The 12432-nt window shown below is 35.8% G+C and overlaps 1 protein-coding gene across 2 annotated transcripts in view; it reads right to left on the bottom strand.

The window, feature by feature from the left end:
* Positions 1-12432, bottom strand: part of LOC132198568 (uncharacterized) — a 63139-nt gene that overhangs the window by 30194 nt on the left and 20513 nt on the right. For both annotated transcript variants that reach the window (XM_059622664.1, XM_059622665.1), the window contains one exon: positions 73-107. The gene's annotated coding sequence lies outside the window, so the exon portion shown is untranslated. The remainder of the gene's footprint in view (positions 1-72; positions 108-12432) is intronic.

Below are 12432 nucleotides of genomic sequence, written 5' to 3' on the forward strand. Positions count from 1 at the left end.
GTTTATTTGGAAGTAAATCAAATCCGCTGGTGTAAATTTTACTATTTAAAGATAAAAAAGAAAAATGCTCACCTCATTCCGTCACACCATCCGCGTCTGGTCCGTTTCTGAAACAAAGATCAAATTTATTAAAATTTTCTGCTAAAAATTCACAATAATTTTTGGTTTTTTTAATTGTTGAAAAAAAGCATTTCATAGAAAATAATTTATTGCGCACTTCATTTAAAATGCCTTATAATAAAGCACAAATTTGCCATATTTTTTTTATTATTATTGCTCGGAGAGGCGCTGCTAATAGCATTTGTAACGCTAATGGCCGAGTTCCGGGGTTCGTTTCTTTCTAGAGCTTGGGCGTCGTTTCGTTTATAATAACAATAATTGAGAGCCAAGCGACTTTATCCACACACATATGCGACGGCGGTCGTCAGGTGCTGTGACTCGATTACACACCGCGCAATTCATCGCATCGTAAGCAGCCGGTCACGAATTTTTGCATCACCGATCTCCCCCAGCTGAATTTAATTTGATACATTATAAAAGAAGTGTACCAAGAGCTCCCGTGGCTCGATCGCTATAGATTTCTCTGTGCCATGAGGGCCTTCGAGTGAGTGATTTCGTGGCGGCTCCTCTTCGCTGACTGGTTTTCATTTGCAATTTCTTTTATAGTTAATGTTATAAAACTAGATCTCAGTAAAAAATGTAGCTTTGTCATTTAAATTAAAAATGAAAAGGGAAATTGATATGAAATTACTTATTTTACATACAACTCTTAAATTTGTATTAATTGATTTTTAATAGTAATTTTTTAAATCAATATGAAAAGAATAAATTAATTTGTCAATGATAATCGCTTTTTAAACAAAAACATTTTGGAAAAATAGTGAATCAAAAATAAAGATCTAAAATTTAACTGAAAATATCATATCAAGATTCATTTTTACAATTTTGTAAATTGACATCGTTTTTTTTTTAATTTAGTTTGAATTTACAATTAATCAATACAGTGCCAATTAAAAAAACGGAAACAAAATAAATGTGTAAAATATAATCTTGAGATTACATGAAATACCAATAATAATAAAACTGTTGCTGTCTATTTTGATGCAGAAACAACAACACCCGGATTTCACACCTCTCGCATTTTTGCGGTCATGTTTTGAGTGCGTTTATTGGCCAATTCACAATATCCAATTTCACTTTAGATCCAACGCACTCGCTCCAAAAGACTCTAGGCAATGATTCATATACCCGCTCGGGGTGTCCATAAAAATTGACCTGGACTTTAAAGGAGACGCCGCTCAGCGAGTTTCTCGCAAAGAGAGATGAATCCATAACTTATCCCATGCACGTGAAAACTTGAGCAATATCGGAGCGCCAAATAAGGCCGCGCCGGCCGACAAATGACACTTATTTTTCACCTCCCATGCAGCGAGAATTTGAATTTCAAACAGTAAAGCGCACATTAGAGAGCGAGCGAAGCAATTTTCTTCATTTACAATCCCGCCTTTGTATAAAAATATAAAAAAATACAAACGCGCGCGCTTTGAGAGAGAAAGAAAGAGCGGCGATTTGGTTTTGTTCTGTCGGCCCCGTTATTGATTCGAATGGTGAGGTGTGAGGTCTGCGCGATTGTTGTGTATGCACGAGAGCGTTATTTTCTTTCTTTCGTTTCGATCTTGGGCGGAGCTGCTTTTCCAATCGCGAGCCACGCGGGGAGAGCAAAGCCGCGTTCAGCCCAATGTAAAGGTCGTCCAGGGTCTCCCGCGCCATAAAATGCATGTCGGCTCGGGTTTATTTGTGTAACGTGCTCATGCCCTCGCGTATAGCGAAAAACACATCGCAGCTGACTCACACGACTTTAATTTGAATCACGACTTGGCACTTTTCTGTCTGAATGCCGACATTTATTCCCGTGTGCGCTTCACTTCCTTGCGAATTTCATCCTTCGCAAATTCCCTTTCATGTTTGGATTTGTATTTGTGCCTTGGAATAATTATTGTTCCTAATTGTTTTCAACTTCATTTTTTATTTCTCTAATTTCTCTTATTGTTATTTAAAATAATAAAATTCATTTATCACTTTAGATTAGGAGTACACACGAACTATTATAATTAATTATTATTCTTCAGCATTGCTTTTTCAAAATCACTTTAATTATAAATTTAAATTTAATTTTTAAAACAATTATAAAGTAATTAATCAGTTGTTGCTGTTATTTATACGTAAATAAGTTGACAATTAAAAAAGGTTAAATTTTGATAAAAATGTTTTAATAAATTAAATGTATAAATTTTAAAAATATTATTCAAAACCATTACTTTTGTTAAAAAGAATTAAATTATATTAATATAATAAAATGTTATTAAATAAACTGTTTATACAGTTTATCAGGAACGTTAAAAATTTGAGCATTTCAGCAGGTCACGGTCGAAAAGGTGGCTTCAATCAGACAGACCTCTTGACATGATTGTCACTCATCAATAATCCCTCTCAGCTTGTTAATCCACGAGCGAGAAGAGCGAAAAGCTGCAGCCATCTGCGTTCCCATTATATTCAGCTCCATCCTATTTTGCACGAGCTAGATCGCGATCGATCTCTTACAAATGCCAATTCATCAACCTGCTCGAGATATATAAAACACAATAGCACATTATATTGAAACAGGAAAACACGCGGCGGCTCGCGTCAACGCGCAAAGTTCACATCCTTGACTCGCCGCAATTCGAAATTGCAATAAATTTTCGATCATTTTTTCCTCCCCGGCTCAAAAGCAGCATCCTAGATCATTAATTAGCTGCGTCAGTGAGCTAATGGGGAAAATCTACCATTCATTACTAAATCAGCGGCGGTTTCTCCGGTGATAATAAGACAACGGCTGCGCGACACTCTCGCGCGTGTTTTCCCCCAGCATTGATTAAGCACGGACTGGCAACTGGGACATTGACCATAATCAAAATGAAAGCATATTTAAATAATTTTTATTTATCTGAATAATTTTCAAATTATTGATAATGAAGAATTTTTGCTAATAATTCTAAGATAAAACGTTAGAGATCAAAATTTATCGCCATAAAAAAATTTAATTTATATTTTATAAATTTTTTGACTAAGTTGGACAAAAATTAAATTAATGGTTTATTATTTTGCGTAATTCTAGCTAAATTAAAGGCGCAGTCCGTGTCTAGCGCTTGATGAAGTATTTACAGCTGGTGGACAATAAAGGATCATGTGTGTGTGTTTCTTGTCGCGGTTTATTCTCGGAATCTGCGGAGAGCCAGATGACATTTTACTTTTGCTGCGAGTTGCACGACAGCATTTGTCAGGAAATGTTGGAAGTTATTTCTTAATCAAATTCTCCGAGCTTATTACAAATGCAGAATCTGGAGTATTTTTCCCACAATCCGACGGGAAAGTAATAAATCTCCTCTGCTGTGGGCGAGAGATTGGAAACGTCGACAGATAAGAATCTCCGCGATGTACATTTAATTAGCTCGTCGGTAAAAATAATTAACCGGGTCGGCAATTCCGCTAGAGCATTTTCTATGGTGGCATAATTTGTCTTCTCGAATTTTTGCCCCGAATAGCCCTTCAATTTTCCTCTTGCACCGGCATTCAATTACGCTTTCCCTCTGGGCATGAACAATTAGTGAGAACATTGTCGTAAAAATAAATTGCCATGGAGTTTCTTCTCTCTCTCTCTGTGTTTGCTAATGAGGCATGGAACAAAACATCTCTCTCGCTAACTGAAAAGGCATAGCCAGGCTTGAAAAATCTACAATTCAATTGACCGATCGGATGGAAAATCTTTTCATGTATCTCGCCAAAATCATCTCTCGCTGCGCTCAGATAACATCGGAATTCCGATCCGTTCGTGCTAATTCGATTCACTTGTTTTGACTTATCTTCATGAAATCGGCAGCAGGATGTGTTTTTTTTTTCTCTCTCGGCCGACCGTGTACATAACAACAGCAATTTCGCTCAAGTTACCTGCTCTGCTGCAGAAGTACCGAGAGAGAAGTTATTTATTAATTTCTCCCACTGATATTGGCAACCTGTTTTCGACGCCCGCGGCTCTTGTTTTCGGTGCCAAATTTATTTCCAACCACTGATTCGGCAAACAATAAGGCCGAATAATGCAAATAAATGGACTCGTAAAATAGCAGCAGCCTTGAATTTATTTATATGCCGAGATTCTCCTCTTTCTGCTGCGGGAAGAAATAATGGTATAATTTAAAAATTCCTGACCTACAGCAGCAGATGGCTCGCCGCGTCTGGCGGCGGATCTCTTAAATTTCTTGCCCTGCAATTTGATTTATTGCGAAATAGGTAATTGCACGCTGAGATGGCTTTGATTTTTTCTCCGCCGAATGGTTCAATGCAAATTCAAAGAAGGATTTCTCAACCACCCAATTTTTTATGGCGGTAATTTGGATGCTTAATTGCTCAGCATCAATTGATTTTACAACTTAATATACTAGCTAATTACTAGATATTAGTAACATTTTTTTCTGCAAACTCATCCCACTGAGCATGTCGCATCAAAATTTTTATTAAAATTTTCCCATAAATGTAAAATAATTACTTATTAAAAAGTAATTAGAGTTGGCATGCGTGTGTAGAGATGAATTCCATCCCTGCATTTTTTTTATTGGATAATTAAAAGAACATCAACGAGTGTGTGCAATTTCTTGTAACTAGATTCTGGTCAATTGACCCAGAAATTTTAATTTCGTTTTTATAGCTCTAACCTTTTTGAGATAAATGGAAATGACTATAATCGTTAAAATTATTTCGCTTTGGCCTCCGTTTAGGATATTGCATGTGAAATATTAAAAAAAAAAAAAAAGGAGCACTTTTAAGTTTCTCACGTTACTTAAAATGCCCTTTGGGATTAAAAAAGAATCATGATATTTCAATGATGACTTCAAGGCTCATGGCTAACAAAATTAATTTTATATTATTGAAATGTTTCCCAGAAGAAGTGAAAAGTCTTATAAAATATTTTCTTTGAATATTAATTAATATAGGAAAACGATTAAATTATATAAAAAGCATTAAAGTGATTCTCATTCCAAAGAGTTTCGTAAAAGATGAGATATGTGTTTCAAAAAGGCTAAATTTTATATTAATTTTTTGTCATTTTGTATTTTGATTCACAATTTTAAATTAATCCATAGCAACAGAAATCCTTCAACTGATTTTGAGCGACTTCTGGAGTGTTACTAACTTGCGGATGAATTTCTACAACTCGTTTTTAATTAATATTACGTATTTTTATTACGAAATTAAACAGTTTCAATCCAACAGTCACTCATAGCTGGGGGCGAAATTTGAAATAATTAGAATGATCCAATTAATGCGGAGAATGAATGTCTTGTGCAATTGCCCTGACTGGTTTATCAATTGCCATAGCTCTCGCCAGCAGTGATATCAAGAGAGAGAGACAATGGCCGCTTGACTAATTACTCAACGCCGATTAATTATATCCCCGGCAGCGGCAACAATAAAAAAAATCACGCGGTAGCATTAATCTCCTTCTGTTTGAACAGATGATCATTTATCAGCGGCGAGATCACGAATAATTAGCCGTTGCATAAATTTCGCACTCGGCAGGGAAAACTCTCCGTTTTTCCACCCACAAGACAACGTGTTGCAATCCGGCCCAAGATATAGATAGGCCGTGTGTGAGTGTTGACGTCATTGAGTCTCACTGCGCCGCGAGTCGTGCTCTGTAACAGTACCACCGAGATGCCAATGTAAGTGACCTAGATCGTTTTCTCTCTTTCTGCCGCAGCGTGATTTTACCTCCTCCGAACTCCCCCTATTTCATTCTCGAGTCACGATTTTTCTCCGACCGACACAGACCAGACGCGAGTTTTTGTTTTCCACCATCCGAACGAACAAAATCGCCAATTTCTAAAAACACACTCCAGTCGTGCGCGAGTGCAGGATGACATTGTGATTTCCGAGTTATTAATCACCTCTTGTCAACTGAAAACTTCATTTCTTAATTGCCTTCGCCAGATCGATTAGCCCCGCCGTTTCTGGGCCATTGTTTCTTTTTGCGCGACTTTTGTCGATCGCATTGTTTCCCCGCTCGCCCTTGAATTTGTGTTTTTCCGCTCGTAATTAATTTTGTTTGTTTGCCGGCGCGAACTGCACGATTGGAAAGCATTCAATGTTCGCGAACAAAGAAAGGTGAAGGGCGAAAAGGGCGGCGGCAAATTGTTATTGAACGAAACGGAAGTTTTTCCGCAACCGGCGCGCCACGTGTGCAAAGCGGGTTGCATAAGTTCGTTGCGGAATGACACCGAAATAAAATCGATATTAATAAATCAGTTTAAGGTCCACCTGTTGAAAATAATTTCAGTTCGCCGCCAAAATCAAGGTAATCCGGCCTGCAATAAAAAATTTGTACTCTGCTAATTTCAGCACCTCTTTTATTTCAAAGTGGGAAACGGAACCGTAAGCATCGCATGATTTAAAGGCAATTAGGCGTTAATGCTGCGCATAAATTCGAGTCTCCTATTATCTGCGAGACAAGTTAATTGGAGTTGCGAAAACGCATAAATCATCTGGGTGGAGGGAATGTAAAGTAGAAATTGAATTTAATATGTAATCTCTCTATTATCACGAGAGAGAGCAAGACAATTGCGTCGATTAAGAAACAATATATCGTGAGCAAAAACGCCGTGCGCGACGAGAGAGAATATTATATTCTGCAAGTCGAAACGGCGCGGGTCATTTCAACTCATTGTCACTCGCGACATAATGCACTTTATCCAGCCAGCCTGGGTAACACCGGTAAAACACATTTCCATTGTGTTCGGCGCTCGCCGGCTTTTTATTATTGCCGATTTTATTGCCATTCACAAGAGCCGGTAATTCAATTTCGATTTTATCTCTGGCAATGTGTGCTACCGTTCCTTTTTGTCCTGCCGCAAGGTCGTCCAAGATTGTTTGAAGTTAAGGCTAACAACGCCATAATCTGGATAAAAAGAAACTAGTTTGCCAAAAAACTGGCGGAAATGATTTGTTTTGAGCAATGCTGTTTTAAATTTATTTAAAAGGCAGTATTTTTTGTTGCTCATTAAAAACAATTTATTTTTAAAGCAGATATAAATTTAAGTGTTTTTTTTTAATATTTCAATTTTCAACGCAAATTTTAATTTTAATAAAAATCATGCATTCTTTATTTTTTACAATTTATCACGTTGTAATAATGCGATTAAGTAGTTTCCCTTGATAATTGTAGCGGAAATTCGTTTGTCATCATTCAGTTTTCCTCTCAAATGATTTGCAAATGACAGCTGCTGTTACTAGATGTGATGAAACTGAAGATGAGAGTGAAACATTTGAGGCCTAAATCTGCAAACAACTTCATTACCAGCTCGTTAGTTCAGCAAAACCTCGCGCCAACTCGACTTCGATATCTGTTTTGTATGTTGTGGGAAGTTTCTGCGATAAAACGCAGACAAGTTTCACTTACTTCTCGGATCGACGGCTTGATTTGTTTAGATTTATTGCCGTATCGTTTGATATATTTTTGAAATATATAAGCAGCAGGCGGATTGCGGCACTTTTCTCGTGAAATGATGCTGAGTGTTTCTCGAACGCGCAACGTGCTCACTCGACTGGGCAGGCGAATGAAATGAGTGTTTATGTTATCATTTACAAGACTTTGTATTCTAAAAGGGAACTCTTGGACTGTTGTTTAATATTATTTTACAGTAAATATTAAATTTTTATTATTATTTAAATTTTATAATTGTTTCTTTAATTTTAATATATCAATATTTAAAAAATGTATCATGTATTATTAAAATAAATTTTACAAACTGTTTATCGATCAAATTTGGTTAAATAGTGCTATATTATGAATAAAATTTGATAGATCAAAAATGATTTATAATAATACCCCAGTTTAGTTAAAGATCAAGTTAAGATATTGTACAATGAATCTTTTCATCCTTGGCTCATCTTTGGTGATTAAGAGAAGAAATGATATATTTTGATGACATAATTATGTTAAATAAATTGAATTGAGAAAAATATCAGACAATTATATAAAAAAAATTGTTGATACTACATACTTTCCCCTGATTGCAACTGACCAATTTTTTTGTATGTTTTACATTTTTATTCATTGATTCTTTTATGTGTCCAAAAATTGTTGCCAAAACTTACGAGGTTCAGAAATGTATTTTATTCGCATAGTTCCCTCGGCTCGCGTAAATTATTGCTCGGCTCTTTGCACCTCGAGAGCATGTCGAAGCGTGTGTTCGCCTCTCTCATAATAATGCCCTTTGCCGAACAAATGGGTCTCTCTGTCTGTCTGTGCGGCGCGGGATTATTTATATTTATTCACCGCGGCGGACGCTTTATTTGAATTTATGGAGTCTTTGAGTGCGCGCGGCGCTCTCAAATGTGAGTACAAATTATTTTATTTCAGAGGCATAAGTGGAACAATGGGTATATCGAGTTTCCTGGCCGCGGCCCACACTCCTTTATTATTCATTTGCTACGTGCCAGAGCTGCTGTTATTTTAATGTGCCTCCGCGTCGCATGTACATATGTATAAAATACGCGCGCGTATTCTCTCTAACGCCGGCCGATACATGATGTGCTCTTGATGCATGAATTATTGGAGAAATTGCGTGACTCGCCGCGCTACGTGTATCTCTGCAAGAAAGTTGGGGGTGTTGATTCATTAGCAGATCACGATTCTCACACCTAACTGTATAAAAATTGAATTATCCGTTTAACAAACAACGCTTTGTGAGATTTTATTCATTTCCTGTAAACAACCTTTGATAAATTTAATCCACTTCTTCACGGCTGATTAATTATTCAAAATTTCGAATAAATATCATTTTCATCCAAATAAGACAATAATTATTTATAGCAAACTCCAGTCACCTCAAAATCAATTTACATTATGCTTAGTAGATAAAAAGATGTGAGGCTTAAACTTATGTGTTTCAAATTTAAATAATTTTGGTAAAATCTGATTAAGTCTAAGAAAAAAAATACATTTAAAATCGTAAAGTTTATCTCTTTAATGCTTGTTATTATATAAAAAAAATGGAATTGTTGACAATAATTTATTTAAATTGAAAAGAATCTAGTTTATAAATAATTGTATAAAAACTGTGTATATGAAATATAAAATAAATTATGCTTATATGTTGCTTCTGTTTCTGTTTCTTTTTAATTTATTTTTTTTTTTTTTTTTAAAAAGGAGATAAATATTTGGCACTTTTGCACTTAGGATTTTCTCTTCTTTCCTTTTAAAAATAAAAATTTGGGGCAATTTTCAATAACGGTGAGTCCAATTTTGTGCTCAAAGAAAGCGGCTGTGGCAAAACACCCACCCAGCGCGTCAGGTCGCCGAAATACAAACAACCGTGCGGCTCATTAGGCGCTACACGTCTGCGAAAATAAATATATGTGAGTGTTTTTTTTTCTCTGGCTGGCCCGGGGGCACGGCGCGCAGAGAGACCAACCACAAGACTGCGATTACCAGATGATAATAGCGAGATGCGTGCCTGGGACGGACGGATGACTGAGAGGCCAGAAAACGAAAGTAATAAATAATGAGCGCACGGGAGTGTAATTTCGCATCTGTTGTTGTTTTCCTTCTCGACGGAGATCAAGTCATTCTGACTGGAAATTGAATGAAAAGAGCATGACTGGCCGGGAAATGAGTTTGATATTACAATCAAGCACTCTCTCCGCAATTTCAAGCATTTATAATAATTTAAACTCTGGAAATATGAATTGAGTTTTTTTTTCTGGCTCACGGTTATAAGGAAAAAATTAAACTTGCTTTTGCCAAAAAGGATTTGTAAATCTACTGAAAAGTAGTTTTTAATCTACAGTCCATGTTTTGCAACGACAATTAATTATTCCAAGCACATTTTAAAGCTTGGTAAATTCTCTAGTTTTATTTGGTACTCTGCTGATGAAAAATTCGTGCGTTCAAATCACTCTCGGCCAATTTCGCTGCTCTTTTTGTCAATTATATTTCGTCATCGCTCGCATCTCTCGAGTCGAGCTGTGTTTAGGTATGAAATCTCAAATTTAGGTCGGCGATGCTGCGCGACTAGTTTTGTTCCTCTCGCGCGCGCAAAGCGAGCAAGCAAGACCGGCTCCTTTTATTCTTATGGTAAACGCTAATTGGCTGCGTAAAAAATTCTTTGCTAATGAGGAATGAAGAGATGCTGTTATTGTGCCGAGTGGACGGACCGCTTTCTTTTGATACGCGTATTATCGGGCACGTGCAATTTATTTCTATCAAAATTCCTCGCGAACACGTGGAATTCGCGAGGAATCCAATTAGAAACAGGATTCTTAGTGAGATATTTTTCTCTGTCACTCATTGTGCAAGTTTTAGTTCAACAAGTGTATTTTCCTTTTAAGATAAACGGGCAGAACTTAATGTTGGCCTTATATTTTTAATTTATGTATATATTATATTTAAAAATTGTAAATAAATTTAAATTAAAAACATTTTTTTTATATTTTAACATACTTTTTGTATTAAAAATATAATAAATTAATTTTCGTTACATTTGAAAGTTTCTAATTTTTTATGAAATTTTAATTGGTGCTTCAATTTTAGTAATTTTTGTTAAAAAATAATTATAAAAAATAAATTAAATAAAACTTCCTTTTAAGAAATTGCTTTAAATAATTTTCAAATAAAAATTGGCAGGTTCTAATCAAGAATGCATCAGTGCCTTTTATTAAATTAATCAATTATTTTTTAATATTTAATTAAACTTGGATTATCAATGACTTACGACTTGATAATTCTACGAATTTTACATTAAATGCAGGAAGAGATTAATCAATAAGAAGATTACAATATTTTAGAATTTTCGCCCATTTTCAGTTTCCCTATCAAAAGATTTTTGCAAAAACCTTCAACTTCACATTAAAGCGTTGCATACTTGCATATTTCTGCATAATTTATATCAGTCACGGCTCGGTCTAACATTTTAATAGCAGCTTACTTTGTTTCACTGTAAGGTCTATACTTATTCTTCATTTGCTCGCTCGGAACAGCAGCAAAGGTCGAAGCATTGAAAAATAATCAGCGGAACGAAAGAGACTTTTCGGCCGCGCGTTGCCAATCGTCAGCGAATTTTTATCACTCGCACCGATCGAGGTCACATACATACACAATGAGCGGCATTAATAATAACAATAAGTACACAGCAATCACAAATTAAGCTTTGAGCTAGCGCGAGATCCGAACCAAGGACGTGAGAACCTCGATTTTTGCCAACCGAAATTGCAGTTTTTCTCATCGCGGCACTCAAAGTTTCTCCTGCAGCAGCTAATCCACTTTGATCTAACTGGCTAATTAGTGTGACACTAATTGCCTCTTTTGGAAGATTAATCCCTACCAAGCATGCAAAACGCCTTGGGAGGTTACGGGAGAAGTAGAATTTGTGAAAATTCGTTTTTTAAAAACTAGTTCTCATTATTTCAGGGAAAATAAATTGGTCTATTATACGAAATTTACAGCAATTTTAAATAGCATAGTTTACAATTAAATTGATGCAAAAAAAAATGTGTTAAAACTGTAATTATCCAAATATTTTTGTGTCTAATTTCAAAACTGTCATGTTAATTGGAATAATAACTGCAATTTAATTTTTTCCCCCTCTGTATAAAAAAAAAATCTCAATAGGATTATTAAATCATGAATTTATTTTAAAAATAAGAAAAATCACATTAAATTTAAATAATTTATTTCTTAAAATCAGAAAATTGGAGGACGGAGGAAAATAAATATTTTTTGAAATCAACCTGCGCGCACAATTAAGCTGCGTGCTGCCTTGTTGGATTTCGCGTCACGATTCAATTTATATTGGAGCCGCATGCTTTGCTTGGCTCGCAATTTATTTTTTCCCTCAGACGTCACCGCGGCTTCTTAAATTCAGCCTTGCAGTTCCGGCATCTGACTGTGAGTCACTCGACCAAACGGCGGCCTTAACATCCCAGAGAACAACCTAACAGGAATATATTTAGTCAATATACTAAAACTGCAAAGACTTGTATGTATTGTTGTTACCGTAATTTTTTGCACATTGTGTCGCGCGGCGGCAGGTGTGATCGGAAGGTCACACTTGGGCCGGTGCCAAATTAAAATGACAAATTGGTCGTTTCAACGACAATCTTGTTACTTTATGTTCAAAGAGTGGCTTAGCAACTGTAATTTGCTTTTATCTCTTCCCCCTTTGTGATTAATGAAGTAATAAAAGAGCTTTTTAATATTAAAAATTAATTACGGGATTTATAGTTTCAGCTTTTTTGTGGCATTGGAATTACTCTGAAAGTAATTTCATCCGCCTAAATTTCGCAATTCTCTCAAGAAGGCCGTTCGGAATTCCTTCTCTTGAGGCTAATAATAAATTGTCT

This window comes from Neocloeon triangulifer, unplaced genomic scaffold (genome assembly GCF_031216515.1).
Source record: "Neocloeon triangulifer isolate White Clay Creek 2 clone unplaced genomic scaffold, ASM3121651v1 ptg000013l, whole genome shotgun sequence".
NCBI classification, from domain to species: Eukaryota; Metazoa; Arthropoda; class Insecta; order Ephemeroptera; family Baetidae; genus Neocloeon; species Neocloeon triangulifer.